Source organism: Lissotriton vulgaris, chromosome 3_1 (assembly GCF_964263255.1).
Source record: "Lissotriton vulgaris chromosome 3_1, aLisVul1.2, whole genome shotgun sequence".
Lineage (NCBI taxonomy): Eukaryota > Metazoa > Chordata > Amphibia > Caudata > Salamandridae > Lissotriton > Lissotriton vulgaris.
This window is the reverse complement of record NC_141689.1, coordinates 990,402,176-990,416,449: the sequence shown is the minus strand read 5'-3', so window position 1 is coordinate 990,416,449 and position 14,274 is coordinate 990,402,176.

Genomic DNA, 14,274 nt, shown 5'->3' with positions numbered 1-14,274 from the left:
TAGAATGCATGGAGTCACCTAACCCTCTCCGGACTACTGAGTCTCTTCTTCTAAAGTCCAGGGAATAGTCTTGCCTGTGTGGAATCATACTGTGAGTCTGTGTCCACTTCTACAACCATTCTGTCAAAATGATGTGCTTATTTCATCTCCCTGCAGACACATAAGTGCTTATAAACTTTTCCTGCTGTCAACTACTAGCAGTATGAAAATCCAGTCACTGTTTATGCACTTGGAGAATGAGTCAGGCATTCAGACAAGCAGGGGTATAGTCAAATGTATGGAATGTATACGGTTCCTTAATCCCTTCCAGGCTACTGAGTCTCTCCTGCTTATGTCCAGGGAATAGTCATGCCTGTCTAGAATCAAATGTGAGTCTGTGTCCACTCCTACAATCAACTAAGCATGGGCGAATTTTGCGAATCGGGCGTTCGCAAATTTTGCGAATTTGCGAACTCGCAATCCGCAAAATACGCAAATTCTCGCGAATTTGCAGATTTTTTTTTATGTTCGCAAGGGTTTCTGCCAGTTCGCGAGGGTTTGGTACTAGTTCGCAATTGCGAACTTAATTGTCGGCTCGCAACGGTCGCGACTATGTTGTTTCTACGTCTGGTTCATCATCACAGCCTCCCAGCACCCTCTGTTTCACCACTGCCACCCTCTGTTTCACCCATGCCACCCTCTGTTACATCAATGCCACCCTCTGGTTCATCATCACTGTAGATTATGGGGGGGGAAAGCAAGCACACCTGCCCTGCTTCAACTGACATTAATTAATTTGGGGTTAGTTTATTAATGTGTCACTGTTTTAAAATTCCAGGTCTGGCACCTGCTTCCTTATCAGTAATTTGCTTTCTGTTGCAGTGCAATTTTTTTTTCCATGACCTTTGTGGCCTACTTGTAGCTATTCTATGAGCCTGCTGTCAGGGTCAGAGCAGGGTCATACAATTGTTGCAACTAGCAACTGAACGCTGGAGGGGCCCCAGTCAGGAAGCACTACAGGGAATGGTTACTAATGATGAGTTTGAACTCTTGCACCTGCCGAGTGCTTTCAGTTTTGCAAAACTCGTTTTTCTGCAATTTCGCGGGATTCGCGGGGCGCGAACACGCGCGAGATTGAATTCGGAAGCCGCAAATTCGTGCGAATATGCGATTTCTTTTTTTGCGGCATGTTAGTTCGCAAGGTTTTGTGCGTTTTCGCGAGCCGCTTGTAGCGCAAGGCGCGAAGTTACCCTCGCGGTCGTTCAAGGGCGCGGCCATCTTGTTTGCATGACGTATTTCCGTTTCCGGGCGCGAAGTGTAATCTCGCAAAGTGTGCGGCTCGCCAGTACAATTTTGCGAGTGTTCGCGAGGAACATCTCGCGCGAACTTACCTGCGCGGTCGTGAACGGGCGCGGCCATCTTGTTTCTCATTCATTGCTATGGTTCTGGGCATGCTTTGTGTATCCTTTCTAAATCTCTGCCATCCTTTGCTTGTTTGAAGTTTTTTTTTTATCTATTTTACTTATTATCTATACCTCTATTTTTCTAGCCCTATATTTTTGTGTTTACTGCTACTTTTTGTTAATTTTAAACTACTTTTTTAAACTCTTTTCTTTTCTTCTCTTCCCTATTCTATTTTCTTTATTCCTTTCCGCCCAGACCATGGTGAAGGGAGCCGGGAAGCATCCCGAGAAGGGGAAGGGTCCCGCACCCCGTGCCCGGCTCCCGTGCGGGCGTTTGAGGGGGGAGCTAGTGATGCCACAGGAGATCTTTAGCACGGAGGAGGTGGGTGCACTAGTGTTTTATGTACAGCGCCACCTCCCCAGGACCATCATGGCAGGCGGCAAGATCGGAGGCAGGTACGGGATGCGGGAGCGCCGTAAGCGGTGGGATAAGGTGTGCCGGGCCATGTACCACCACTCTCGGGTCCGGCGCACCTACAACCAGGCCACCAACCGCTGGACGGATGTCCTGACCAGTGAACAAGATCTGCTCGACCTGCTTGGCCTCGAGATCCCCGGGCTTGGTGAGTAGTAGTAGTAGCTATTTCTTTACTACTCTGTTTTCTCCTGCTGTGTTATTATATTGCAAACATTTTTTTTACCAAGAGCAATAATGCTGCTCATTACATTGTAGGTAAATTATATTTCAAAATCTTCTGTGCATTTCAGGTGCACTGCTCTCCTTCTCAGTAGTGTTGCTACTATGCTTATTTGTTTTCGATTTTGTGTTCATTTCATTGGCCTATGAAATTATGTATGAGTGTAGTTTAAAGAACTGCGTAATGCTACACACTAAGGTTCAGTTTTTTAATTACCGGCGCATCCCTGCAAAGTAGCAGGGATGCGCCAGTAATTGTGCGCCACGCCACTATCACCCATGGTGCGCCGTATTTACAATGCGGCGCACCATGGGCCCAAAATGTCACCAAAGCGTTACGCATCTGTGCCGTAAGGGCAGCGCATTGCTGGAGTTGCATCGCAACGATGGCGCAGCTCCATCAATGCTCTGGGGTTCCCTATCTCCCCAATGCTGCGCCAAGCCGTACGTCTGCTTCAAGCAGGCGCAAGGTTTGAGTCACGCATCATTGTCGTTAAAGTGAGTGATTGAAATCTTGTAGATTTCCCTCAGCCACTTTTAGGATGTGTTCCCACGCAGGAACGCCCTCCCTTGCGCCGGAACGCCCCCAGATGGCGCAGGGCTTTACAACGTGATGCATCTCCCATATGCGTCACGTTGTTAATATACGCCGCACCATTGCGCCTCTTTTGTGCTGCCGCTGCGTCACAAAAGTCACGCAACAATGGAGCAAAAGAGCCGCAAGGGGCTTCTAAATCAGCCCCTACAGACTCAAGTCCAGTCCTTCCTTTGTACACAGGGCGATAAGAAGAAATAGTGGTGGTGGATTGATAGTTTGAGTATTTTAATGACTGGTTAATGTAGTAGGAAACTTTAGTGTTGTCGCTGATCTGCAATCACAATGGACTTTGGCTGTCACTTCGCGTGCTGCGGAGTGCTGCCTGCCAATCCTAGGCAAACCTTTTTAGTACTTTGTGTAGTGAGTTACATAAGAAGTTTCCAATTCGACGGTCCGCAAATCAAGCAATACTAATAACGTAGTAGACCGCATGAGATTGGTCAATAATATATCCCGTGGAATAGTTGTCTATTTGCTATTTCGCCAAAATATTTTGTTAGTTCTTTTGAAATGTTTGATTTGGTTGACAAATATCATCCATGTGTTCTGTTTTTCTTTCTTTCATGTTGTACATCAGCTACCCCCAGGGGCAAGAGGAGGACACAGGAGGAGGAGGAGGAGGAGGGTGCTGTTGAGGATGCAGGCCAGGATCGGGCAGGCGAGGGCTCCTTTGCTGGCCCCAGTAAGTTTTAATTTTAATATAGAGTACTTATTTTTTCCCAGCGTTCCTCATTCGATTTTTTCTAAATCGTTTTTGATATTCTTGTAGACTGGATCTAAATTCTTATCCTGCCTCGACTATGACTCCGTGTGGTATTACTAGATTATTCTTATTAGTCTGTCTGTGTAGCTAACTAAGATTGCACATTTGGCAATTCCATTGGACTCCCATTCTAGTCAGCAATAGCTCTATGCACAGAGTGCAGTCCTCTGGGATTGTCCATAATGTCTTTTCAAGTCTTTTAAATGTTTATGCTTTGACAATTGCCAACAATAAAAAGGTGAATGACCACCAAGGAAGAATAAAATACTACTTTACTTTTGGTTTGGATAGGAGGACAATCCATTCTACTACTGTTGCAGGGACAAATATGCACAAACAGAACTATGGACACTAAATAATGCATTGCTTAGCTTATCAATTATAATAGGTGCTGGTAGACTTTCCACATACCTCAGTGATAACAGACTTTGTAGTTGAACCCCCAATCTCCTTACTGACTAGATAGTGTGGCAGAGTCATTTAGCTCCCAAAGTCACCGATGATTATTCCCCAATGATGTCAGAGGCACGGACTCATGCTTGCAAAAATTGCAAAACCTTTAGCTCATCCACTCTAGTCTGGAGGACCAAAAACCACAGAGTCTGTTTAAGTTTAAAAGCTTTATTAAAAGTAAACACATTTATTAAAATCAAGTTTGTCATGAAAGTAAACGTTTAACTGAAAATGGAAAAGTGCTTAGTGCTGACGATTAATTGGACACATTTCTTGTGGTCGAGCCGAGCTCTCACCTGGTTTGAACTTGATCCTGCTTGTGTTCTTAGAAGTCAAGCTTCTGTCTGTTAAGAGAAAAAGTGGTGTGTGTTAAAAATAAAAAGCAAGCATTCATCAGTTGTGCCAAAAAGTGCAGCAAGACAACAGCCTTCCCTGGAAAAAGGGACATTTTTACTTTAGAGTAGACAGTCACAAATTATTAAATTGTATACTGTTTTTTTCACATTTCTTTCTTCCTCCTAGACCAAATATTATATAGTAGTGAGTGGTGTATTCTAACATTATTAAATGTACTTTGTAGATGGAACATCTGGAGGCGGGGCCAGCGCGGAGGTGGTGGCGGCATTGGACGAGGAGGACAACTCTGGGGAGGAGGCGGTGCAAGTGCCGGACAAGGACATGCCTGTGAGGGATAACACAGTGTTGGCGGGCAGAGGTAAGCTATATATTCCTTACTCATTGAGATTGAAGACTGCAGAGTGTGCTTTCTGCACAGGTGTATTATAAATAAACCAGGTAGTAGCCTCCTCTAAATGTACTTCGACTTAGCTGTGAAGTTTTTGGCGAGAAGAACCCCAATCAGATCTGAGATGAACTTGATGGATGGGATGAACGAAAAGCGAAAGAAGGGTGTAAGTAAGTGTGGAAGGACGAGAAAGGTAATGATGACTGGCAAAGAAGAATGATATGTGTTTGCTTGGTCCCCGAGGTGGCTGGGAAGGAAAGAATATGCAGCCTGATTCATAATTCTCCCGTTTTGCGAGGCCCTAATAGCGATTCATAGCGAATCGCTATTAAGAACTCGCAAAACGGGATTCATGTAGAAATTGCATGAAGATATGCGATTCCTACATATTCCTTATTTGGGATTAGCAAATTGCTAATCGCAAATAAGGAATAACTCGCCATTCGTTCCTATGGGCCAAAAGGCCCATAGGAATGAATGGGGAGTATTCCTTATGTGCGATTAGCAATTTGCTAATCGCAAATAAGATAGCGATTTGAAGGGTGCCAGGGGTGTCCAAAGGACACCCTGTAGCACCCCTCAAATGAAATTTTACACAGGTGTTGCACACACACATGTCCAAAGGACATGTGTGTGTGTAACATGCAACTCAGAAAAATGCATTTAAATGCATTTTTCTGAGTTTTCGCAATTTACCACGAGGTCTGACCTCGCGGTAAATTGCGGCTAGAAATTGCGAATTCCCAAAATTAAATTGGATGATGAATTGCATTTAAGGGATCTCAAATAGAGATTCCTTAAATGTAATTCCTCGCAAAATTGCGAGATCGCAATTAGCGATTTTTACATTTGGGATGCTGAATCCCAAATGCAAAAATCGCTCTCGCAAAGGGCCAGATTCTCAGAATCTGGCCCTTTGCGAGCGCTATTTTCTTTGATGAATCGGGCGGATGGTATGGTGCATGGCTGGGTGAATGATGAAGCAAGGATGGGTGGAAGGAGAACAGCCTGGGTGGGTGAAACAGAAACTGTATGTGTGCATATACTTTGAATGGATGGATGCCTGGATCATGGTACTCTCTGACTCTTAGATAGCATATGTGTATCTAGAGAGAGTAGACGGTCACTGGATGAACTAAGTGTTACTTTGAAGAGCACGTAACACCGCACCCGCACGTCCGTTCCAGTGTCGGAAAGGCAAGGAAAAGAAGTTGTAATTTTGTCCAAATACTACCATGAATAGTAGCAGTAGTTTGTATTGCAACTGCAAGCACAGCATATATCTGGTTATTACGGTGGACACTCCCTACCTCTCTTCATAACATTAGTTTAGTAGTAGTACGTCATTCATGTGTGGGTGTATCACTGTTCACTCAATAATAAGCAAAGCACCTAAAGTCATCCCATATGTCATCAAATACATCCCATGTGAAGTGATAGATAATCAGATTATTTAGCTTCTTCATTTTCCTTTTCTAATACTCATTTGCACTGTAGGGTGAAAGCTAAATTAATTAAGCAGTAGCCCTTTTAACAGAGTATTCTCTGTGCCACCCATAATAGAAAAGTAAGAGCTTTACCACCTGCATGTACTGGACCGGTACAGTAACGCAAGTCTATCTCACTCACCATGGTGTGCGTCTGTTTTTCTCGGGTGCAAGTTCACTGCGCTGGCATTATGCCTGCTTGCATAAGATAACGTACCAATTTTCCTAAACAAGAGAGAAGAAGAAGAATAAGACTGGTGTACTGTCATAGTCGACTGTAGTGGAAGTCCATAGTGCTCGTAGAATTTGTTCCTTAAACTCCCACTAATGTTAGAGCAAGGATGAAGAAGTCGGAGGTTACATAGATACTGTCCTCAATAGTTATGTACTGTGCTTTCAATTTGCTACTTGTACTGTGACAACTTTCTGCTCAATCATTTTGTGTTAATCTTAAGGAGCATTGGTTACAGACTATGTCTTTCTTTCTTCATATAGTTGCTCCTTCCAAATCCAAGAGACCATCAATGAGGAGGGAGCTGGCTCGAATGGCCCGGCAACGGAGGCTGGATGCCACTGTCGCTGAATATCGGCGGCAGGTGGCCCTGGAGGAGGAGGAGACGCAGTCTGGTACTACAACAACGTCCACTGGGACAGCTGCATCCTCCTCCGTGCGGGCTGCCAGCCAGCGCAGTGCTCCAGCGGTACGGAGCCGGGCTACCAAAGCCAAACGCCACCGCCGAGCAGCAAAGACAGCAGCTGCCCCCCACAGGATTTGCAAGGCACGCCGGCGCCGCTTATCCCTCAGACTGTCCTACCTGGAGCAAGAGGTCCTGAACTATAAGAACTTGGTGGAGGGCCTACGCTTCGAACATGCCACCCTCAGCAAGGAGCATGATGCCCTGGCTGCTAAAGTCAACAGCACCCTGCCGTAGTGTCCCTTGCCCCTTTTTTTCAAGACTTTTGGGGGTGGGAATTGGGAGTTGGGTTTTTTGGGGACTTTTGAAGGACAATCGTTGGGGTTAGGGAGGGTCTTGCGGGAGATTATTTTGTTAGGGCTATAAAAACATACTTTTTGAAACTTTATCTGACCATACCTGTTTTTTACTGCTTTTGAGTCTGGTGGGTGGGGGTTTAACAGTAAGTTTGTTTTCCTGAATAGTCCTAGGACTTTAGTAGTACTACCGTCAATCTCTCGTCTCTCCTAATACTCCATTATACTGCCTCCAACCAAACGCTTATCTTACCTATAATTTCTGTTTGAAAGTAGGGCGAGGCCTAGGGCTGGCTCCACGGGAAATGGCGATTAAGGTTGCAATCCAGGGCGGCTGAAATTTCCTCCTCATTGCGGTGGTACTAGTGGTGTGACACAGTGGCAGTTGCATGGCTATGGAAAAAAAGAAAATAAAACCTGGTTTGTCCTTACTGTAGCATTACAACGGTACGATAGAGAATATAGCAGGTGACAGTACACTAGACTACAACAGTGCCACAATGTAGCCTAACAAATGGTAAAGTATTGATAGTATAACTTGTACTTGTGTAGGATTTCTTTCACATTGGCTACTACTACAAGAAATAGTACTGAAGCTGAGTAAGTCTAGAATATATCCTCGGATTCCTTCACCAGCCTGTTGCTATGACCTTATCCTCCCCAGCAAGTGTGTGGAATTATTGATGTCATTTAGTCACACATCAAGCAAAACCACACAACCCGGGGGAAGAGGGTTAGGGTTTGTAAAATGGATGGGAATGGGGGTTTCTTTTTGGGTAGATTTTGTTGAGAGAAAAAAAAAAGCACAGCATGGACAAACAATAGTTGAGCATAAAGAAATTTTTGGGTACAAAGCTAACCATAAATCTTTTACGTGACATAAAGGAAGTGCATGCACTACTGAATGCATTGTTACAGAAAAGTAAGTAGTACTTTCGACAACCGTGAATGACAGAATGCGACAGTACACAGGGCTACATTAAATTAGGTTTAAAAAATAGCCGAAGTAAAACCTATAGAATGGCTGTAGGGATCAATTTAGAAGCAGAGAGAGATCCAAGAAATGCAGTCACACACACTCATTGAAGAAAAGAATGGATACTGTATCTGTATTGTTGTAGTTGTCCTGTTGAATTTGGTAAGTAAGTTGCATGCAGCAAACAATTCCTCTTCTTAGCGGCACTCCTCCATTCCAGCTGACTCTTCGTCCATCAATGTTGGTGACCAGAAGACACCCTGTCCACTGCCTGCCTGGCGAATGCTGAATTGCGGCTCGCTAATGTGAAGCCTGACTCCATCCTTTTTTACCCATTGCACAGACTGAAACCCGGCCTGTAATTATTGAACGAAAAACAGCACTGATAAATAAATATAAGGTATGTATGCTGTGTAGTGCAAAAAGTCACACTTTGATAGACAGTACAACATTTTTGAAAGTGCGTACTCTGTCTGAGTCACCTTTTCAAGGATAAATAGTATGGGCAAATTAATTTTGCTGATCTTTCCCCTCAAGCTAGGTGTACTGTAAACTGTGTTTTAGAACAAAATTAGACCTTCCCAGCAGTGCTTCCACCCATACCCTTACTAAAGCCAGTTGCAAAAATGTAGAAGACCCCCAATCAGATCTCAAAAAACGAGGCCTAGCAGAAAACTGGTGACAAAACGTACTTCGAAAGTAAAAGTAGGCCCAAATACCCCCTTACCCACCGTGGATTGTATTCAAACCACTTGCAAGCAAGCAAAAGTATCCATAGCCAGCATCGCTCCAAGACTGGAAAACCCCCCCACCCAAACACATGCAATAGAAATACTGCTAACCCTAACGAGCCCTAAGTTAAGAATAGTGGCAGAGGCTTTCTTTAACTATGCCAAATCCCCCCTTTCCCACCATGGATTTTCTTCAAATGACTTGCAACCAAAATTACAAATTCTCACAAGTGCTCTAAGACCCCAGAACTCAGTTGCAAAAATCTAGAACACCCCAAAACACATGCAATCCTGCTGTTAGGGCTAACCCTAACGAACCCTAAGTTACAAAAGTGCCAAAAGGCTTTTCCTTATGGATTTTGTCCCAACCACTTCTATCCGGTATTAGACCTTCCCAGGAATGCCCCAAGACCCGCCAACCCACCCGTCAAAAAGCACAACACCCCCAAACAGGCCAAAAGCAAAATCTCATACTTACAATATTTCTCGGCCTTTGGTCCAAACGCGCTGTGCAGCTAGGCCATAACTCCAGTTTTCCACCACGGATTTCCTGAAAAGCAAATGCAATCAAGATTAGACTGTCCCAGCAGTGCTCCCAGACCCCAAAACTCACCCACAAACACCCGGAACCCCCCCAAAGAGCACCTCAAAGGCAAGCAAGTCAGCAAAAACACAAAATAAATTCCGCCTCCGATTTGGTCCAAACCACTTTTATCCGGTATTAGAGCTTCCCAGCAATGGCCCCAGAGCCGTCAACCCAGGAGAAAATGAGTAGAAGACCCCCAAATAGCCAAAGTGCAAAAGTACACAAATGGGGACTTAGTCATTTTTTTGCCAATTTCCCAAATCACTCCGCGCGCGGTTTGCAGCTAGGCCCTAACTCCCCTCTGCCACCATGGATTTGCTTCAAACCTCTTGCAAACTAAAGTATCCATAGCCAGCACGGCTCCCAGACCCGAAACCCACCCACAAACACCAGGAAACCCCAGAACAGGCCCCCGAAAACGCTACATTGAGCAAAATGTCAGAAATAGCACAAAAAAAATCAGCATGGATTTTGTCCCAACCACTTCTATCCGGTATTAGACCTTCCCAGGAATGCCCCAAGACCCGCCAACCCACCCGCCAAAAAGCACAACACCCCCAAACAGGCCAAAAGCAAAATCTCATACTTACAATATTTCTCGGCCTTCGGTCCAAACGCGCTGTGCAGCTAGGCCATAACTCCAGTTTTCCACCATGGATTTCCTGAAAAGCAAATGCAATCAAGATTAGACTGTCCCAGCAGTGCTCCCAGACCCCAAAACTCACCCACAAACACCCGGAACCCCCCCAAGGAGCACCTCAAAGGCAAGCAAGTCAGCAAAAACACAAAAAAAATTCCGCCTCCGATTTGGTCCAAACCACTTTTATCCGGTATTAGAGCTTCCCTGCAATGGCCCCAGAGCCGTCAACCCCGAAGAAAAAAATGAGTAGAAGACCCCCAAACAGCCAAAGAGCAAAAGTACAAAAATGGGGACTTAGTCATTTTTCTGCCAATTTCCCAAATCACTTCGTGCGCGCTCTGCAGCTAGGCCCTAACTCCCCTCTGCCACCATGGATTTGCTTCAAACCTCTTGCAAACTAAAGTATCCATAGCCAGCAGTGCTCCCAGACCCCGAAACCCACCCACAAACACCAGGAAGCCCCCCAAACAGGCCCCCGAAAATGCTACATTGAGCAAAATGTCAGAAATAGCGAAAGAAAAATCAGCGTGGATTTTGTCCCAACCACTTCTATCCGGTATCAGACCTTCCCAGGAATGCCCCAAGACCCGCCAACCCATCCGCCAAAAAGCACAACACCCCCAAACAGCCCAAAAGCAAAATCTCATACTTACAATATTTCTCGGCCTTCGGTCCAAACGCGCTGTGCAGCTAGGCCATAACTCCAGTTTTCCACCACGGATTTCCTGAAAAGCAAATGCAATGAAGATTAGACTGTCCCAGCAGTGCTCCCGGACCCCAAAACTCACCCACAAACACCCGGAACCCCCCCAAAGAGCACCTCAAAGGCAAGCAAGTCAGCAAAAACACAAAAAAATTTCCGCCTCAGATTTGGTCCAAACCACTTTTATCCGGTATTGGAGCTTCCCAGCAATGGCCCCAGAGCTGTCAACTCACCCGCAAAGAAGTAGAGCACCCCCACAAGTGCTGAGTCTCTCTTCATTGGGCGTAATCCAGCCCTCTGCTTTGAGGGAAATAGGAGTCTGGAGGTGGAGGATAGAGGAGCATGTTCTTCTGAACTTGTGAACCTGAGGAATGCAGACTGCGGCACCTTCAAATCAATAAGCAAACAAGTGAAGACAGTCCTGCTGATGGGCTTGTTTTTGTGATTAGGTGATTACATTTTGAATTATATTAACTGTGCACAACAAAGAAAGACAGACACACAGGAATAAAAGTGAATAAGGATGAAAAAGAAAGTTATTCATTCATTGTCTCATTTTCAGGGCTCGGTGTCAGGGAATAAGAATAAGAGTTCGTCATCATACTCTGCGAATTCAGGCAGGGTGAGGTCAGTGTCACCGAACAGAGAATAAATTCCCTTATCTACGTTGCTGTCCTCCTCGTCTTCATGCGGCGTGCTTTCTCGTACTTTGTAATCTGGTGGTATGAGGTGCTGATTCATCTTGATCATTGTTAACCTCTCCACATTTTTGAGCGAGAGGCGGCTCCGTTTGGGAGTTACAATGCCACCAGCAGCACTGAAAACACGTTCAGAAGACACGCTTGCGAGTGGGCAAGACAAGTAGTTTAAAGCCAGGTTGGAGAGCTGTGGCCACAATTCTTTTTTCCCATGCCAATACGGCAATGGTTCAGCATTAACATAGACCTCTGTTGAGTCATTCAGATAGTCCTGCACCATCGACTCAAGGTCCTCCAAGGTTCCTCCACTTTGCTTAGCTTTTGCTGTGACCTTTTGAGAACCAAACCCAAGCCGATTTAGCCAATCCTCTTCAGCATCCAATGTTACTGTTGTGTCTGGTGCAGATGATCCGGTTGCCGGTGTCTTTAACGGCTGAGAGGTCACTTGTGCCACAGCCACAGGTGCAGAAGTGGATTGTTTTGACTGGGGGTGGCCTGCTGATGCTGATGCTGATGTACTGTCTTTTCCATCAATTTTCTGTCGTTCTCTTTCAAACCTCTTGGCTGACATGGCTAGCCAACGTTTGTACTTTGTAGCATCTTCATCAGCAAAAGGAAAGAATGCTCGGCCTGCCAGCGCCTTTTTGTAGCGTGGATCCAGAATCGTAGCACAAATGTAATGCTGGTGTGAGTGGATCATTTGAAGACGTTCATCACCTTGTAGGTGCTCTAATAATTTCTCCGCTAAAACAAAAGGGTCTTTGTTTTTTTCATCTTTTTGAAACACAGAAGACACCTCCTTCAGTTAGTGCTCCAGCATGTACAACAATGGGATAGCTTTTCCCAAATGACAGTCCTCCTTGCTGACTGCACGCGTGAAGACCTCAAAAGGACGAAGCATGCGTGTCAGGCTTTTAACTATGTCTCATTGCGCCGCACCCATCCTCAGGTCCTTGTGAGCTGTACCCTGTTTTAAGAAATAGTGATCCAGTACCGTACACTGCTCATACAGACGCTCAAGCATGTAGAAGGTTGAGTTCCAATGTGTTGCCACCTCCTGGATGAGTGCTTTCACTGGCATTCAACGTTCATGTAGCAGGCTCCTCAGATGCTTCCGGGCCTTAAAAGAATGGCTGAAATGGTTGCACATTTTTCGGCAGGTGTCCACTACCTCGTACGCTGGACTGTCTTTCTCACTCAAGAATTTTTTGACAACCAGGTTTATACAGTGCGCCAAACACGACACTCTGAAATACTGACCAAGCTCCATGGCCTTAACTACATTGGAGTCATTATCCGTGGAAACATAACCAATCTGGCATTTTTTTTGGGGACAGCCAGTCAAGGACCTTTGTGTTAAACTCATCCAAAATGTTTTGTGCTGTGTGACGTTTCTCCAAACCAAACATGGCTAGTGTTGCATGTTTCCGAGCAGCTTTAAAAACTTGGTCCGGGTCAACACCTGCGTTTAGCTTTGCTTTAACCCTCTTCTGCAAAGCTGCCCCAATCACCTCCAGCACATCTTCATGTAGTGCTGGAACCGCAACTCTGGCAAAATAGAACCGGCTAGGAACCTTCCATTTAGGGCAGAGCGCTGCCACTAATTCTAGAAAACCAACACCTTCTACAAAAGAAAAAGGGAGAAGGTCCAGAGCTAGCATTTTAGCCAGCTTAGTGTTATACAGAAGCGTCAGTGGGTGGTTGCGTTCATATTGCGCTTCTGTAAACAGCATCTTTTTAATGTTGCCCTGGACCAAGCATTTACGGGAGGATGATGATGATGATGATATCTTCGACCCAGTTACGTTCGCTGATGAACTTTTTCGCATTGGTGTCTCACTCTCTCCCACACTCTTAGTGTGGCTCACATTGGGTGTGCTGCTGACAGGGGTACTGGGTGTAAGTAAAGTGTTTGACACGTCTTCTTCCTCCTCGTCATTATCAGATGAAACAGCATTACGTGCAATTCGGGCTTCCTTGATCGCCTGTAGGTGCGCAAACCATTTGACAGCGTGCTTTCTTTCAAGATGACCTCTCTGGCCTCCGGTCCCATAGTTGGAACCAAACTTACCACGACTAACTGCCAACTTACAAATGCTACAAATGGCAAAGTTTTCCTTTTTTGGGCAAACACTAAAGAAGTCCCAAACTGTAGGCTTGAAATGTCTTTGGGGGCCGGAGGAGGCGGCGATACTGGTGGTGGTGGTCCTGCTGCTCATGCCAGATGAAGTGGAGGATGTGGATTGCCGAATTTCACCACCACTAATTGAGGTCGAGGTGGATGGAGGTCCCTTTTGGCGACTAAGAAATATGGAAGCGGTAGGTGTTGGTGTACTAGTTAACTCCAATGATTGTGGTGTTTCTTCCATTGCCTCCTCGTCAACAACATCATCACGCTCAGCAGCTTCTCGGGCTAGGGTCAAAATGTCTTTTTGATGCATGCCCGCTGGGGCTGCAGTGACCTTTATGATGACTGCGTCGTCGTCGTGAGAGTCTTCATCAGCAGGAGTATCCGCCACTTCTTGTTGAGCCTCATCACACTCCATAACTATGAGTTTTTGGACGACCTTCCTTTTACGCTTAAGTACCTTTGTCAGACCATAGTGTGCCTCACTCTCAGACGGCAGTGGTGCTGGTTCCCAATTGGGATCCGTATCATCAGAAGGAGGTGGGCTTGAAGAAGATGGAGACACCAACCATGATCTTTTCCTTGCTAGGGATGTGGAAGACAATGAATGATCATCAGGAGGAGTGGCTTCCTCAAATGATACCTCGGCTTGATTGTCGATTTCCTGATGTGCCCTTACTTCGGGAGGAACAACTA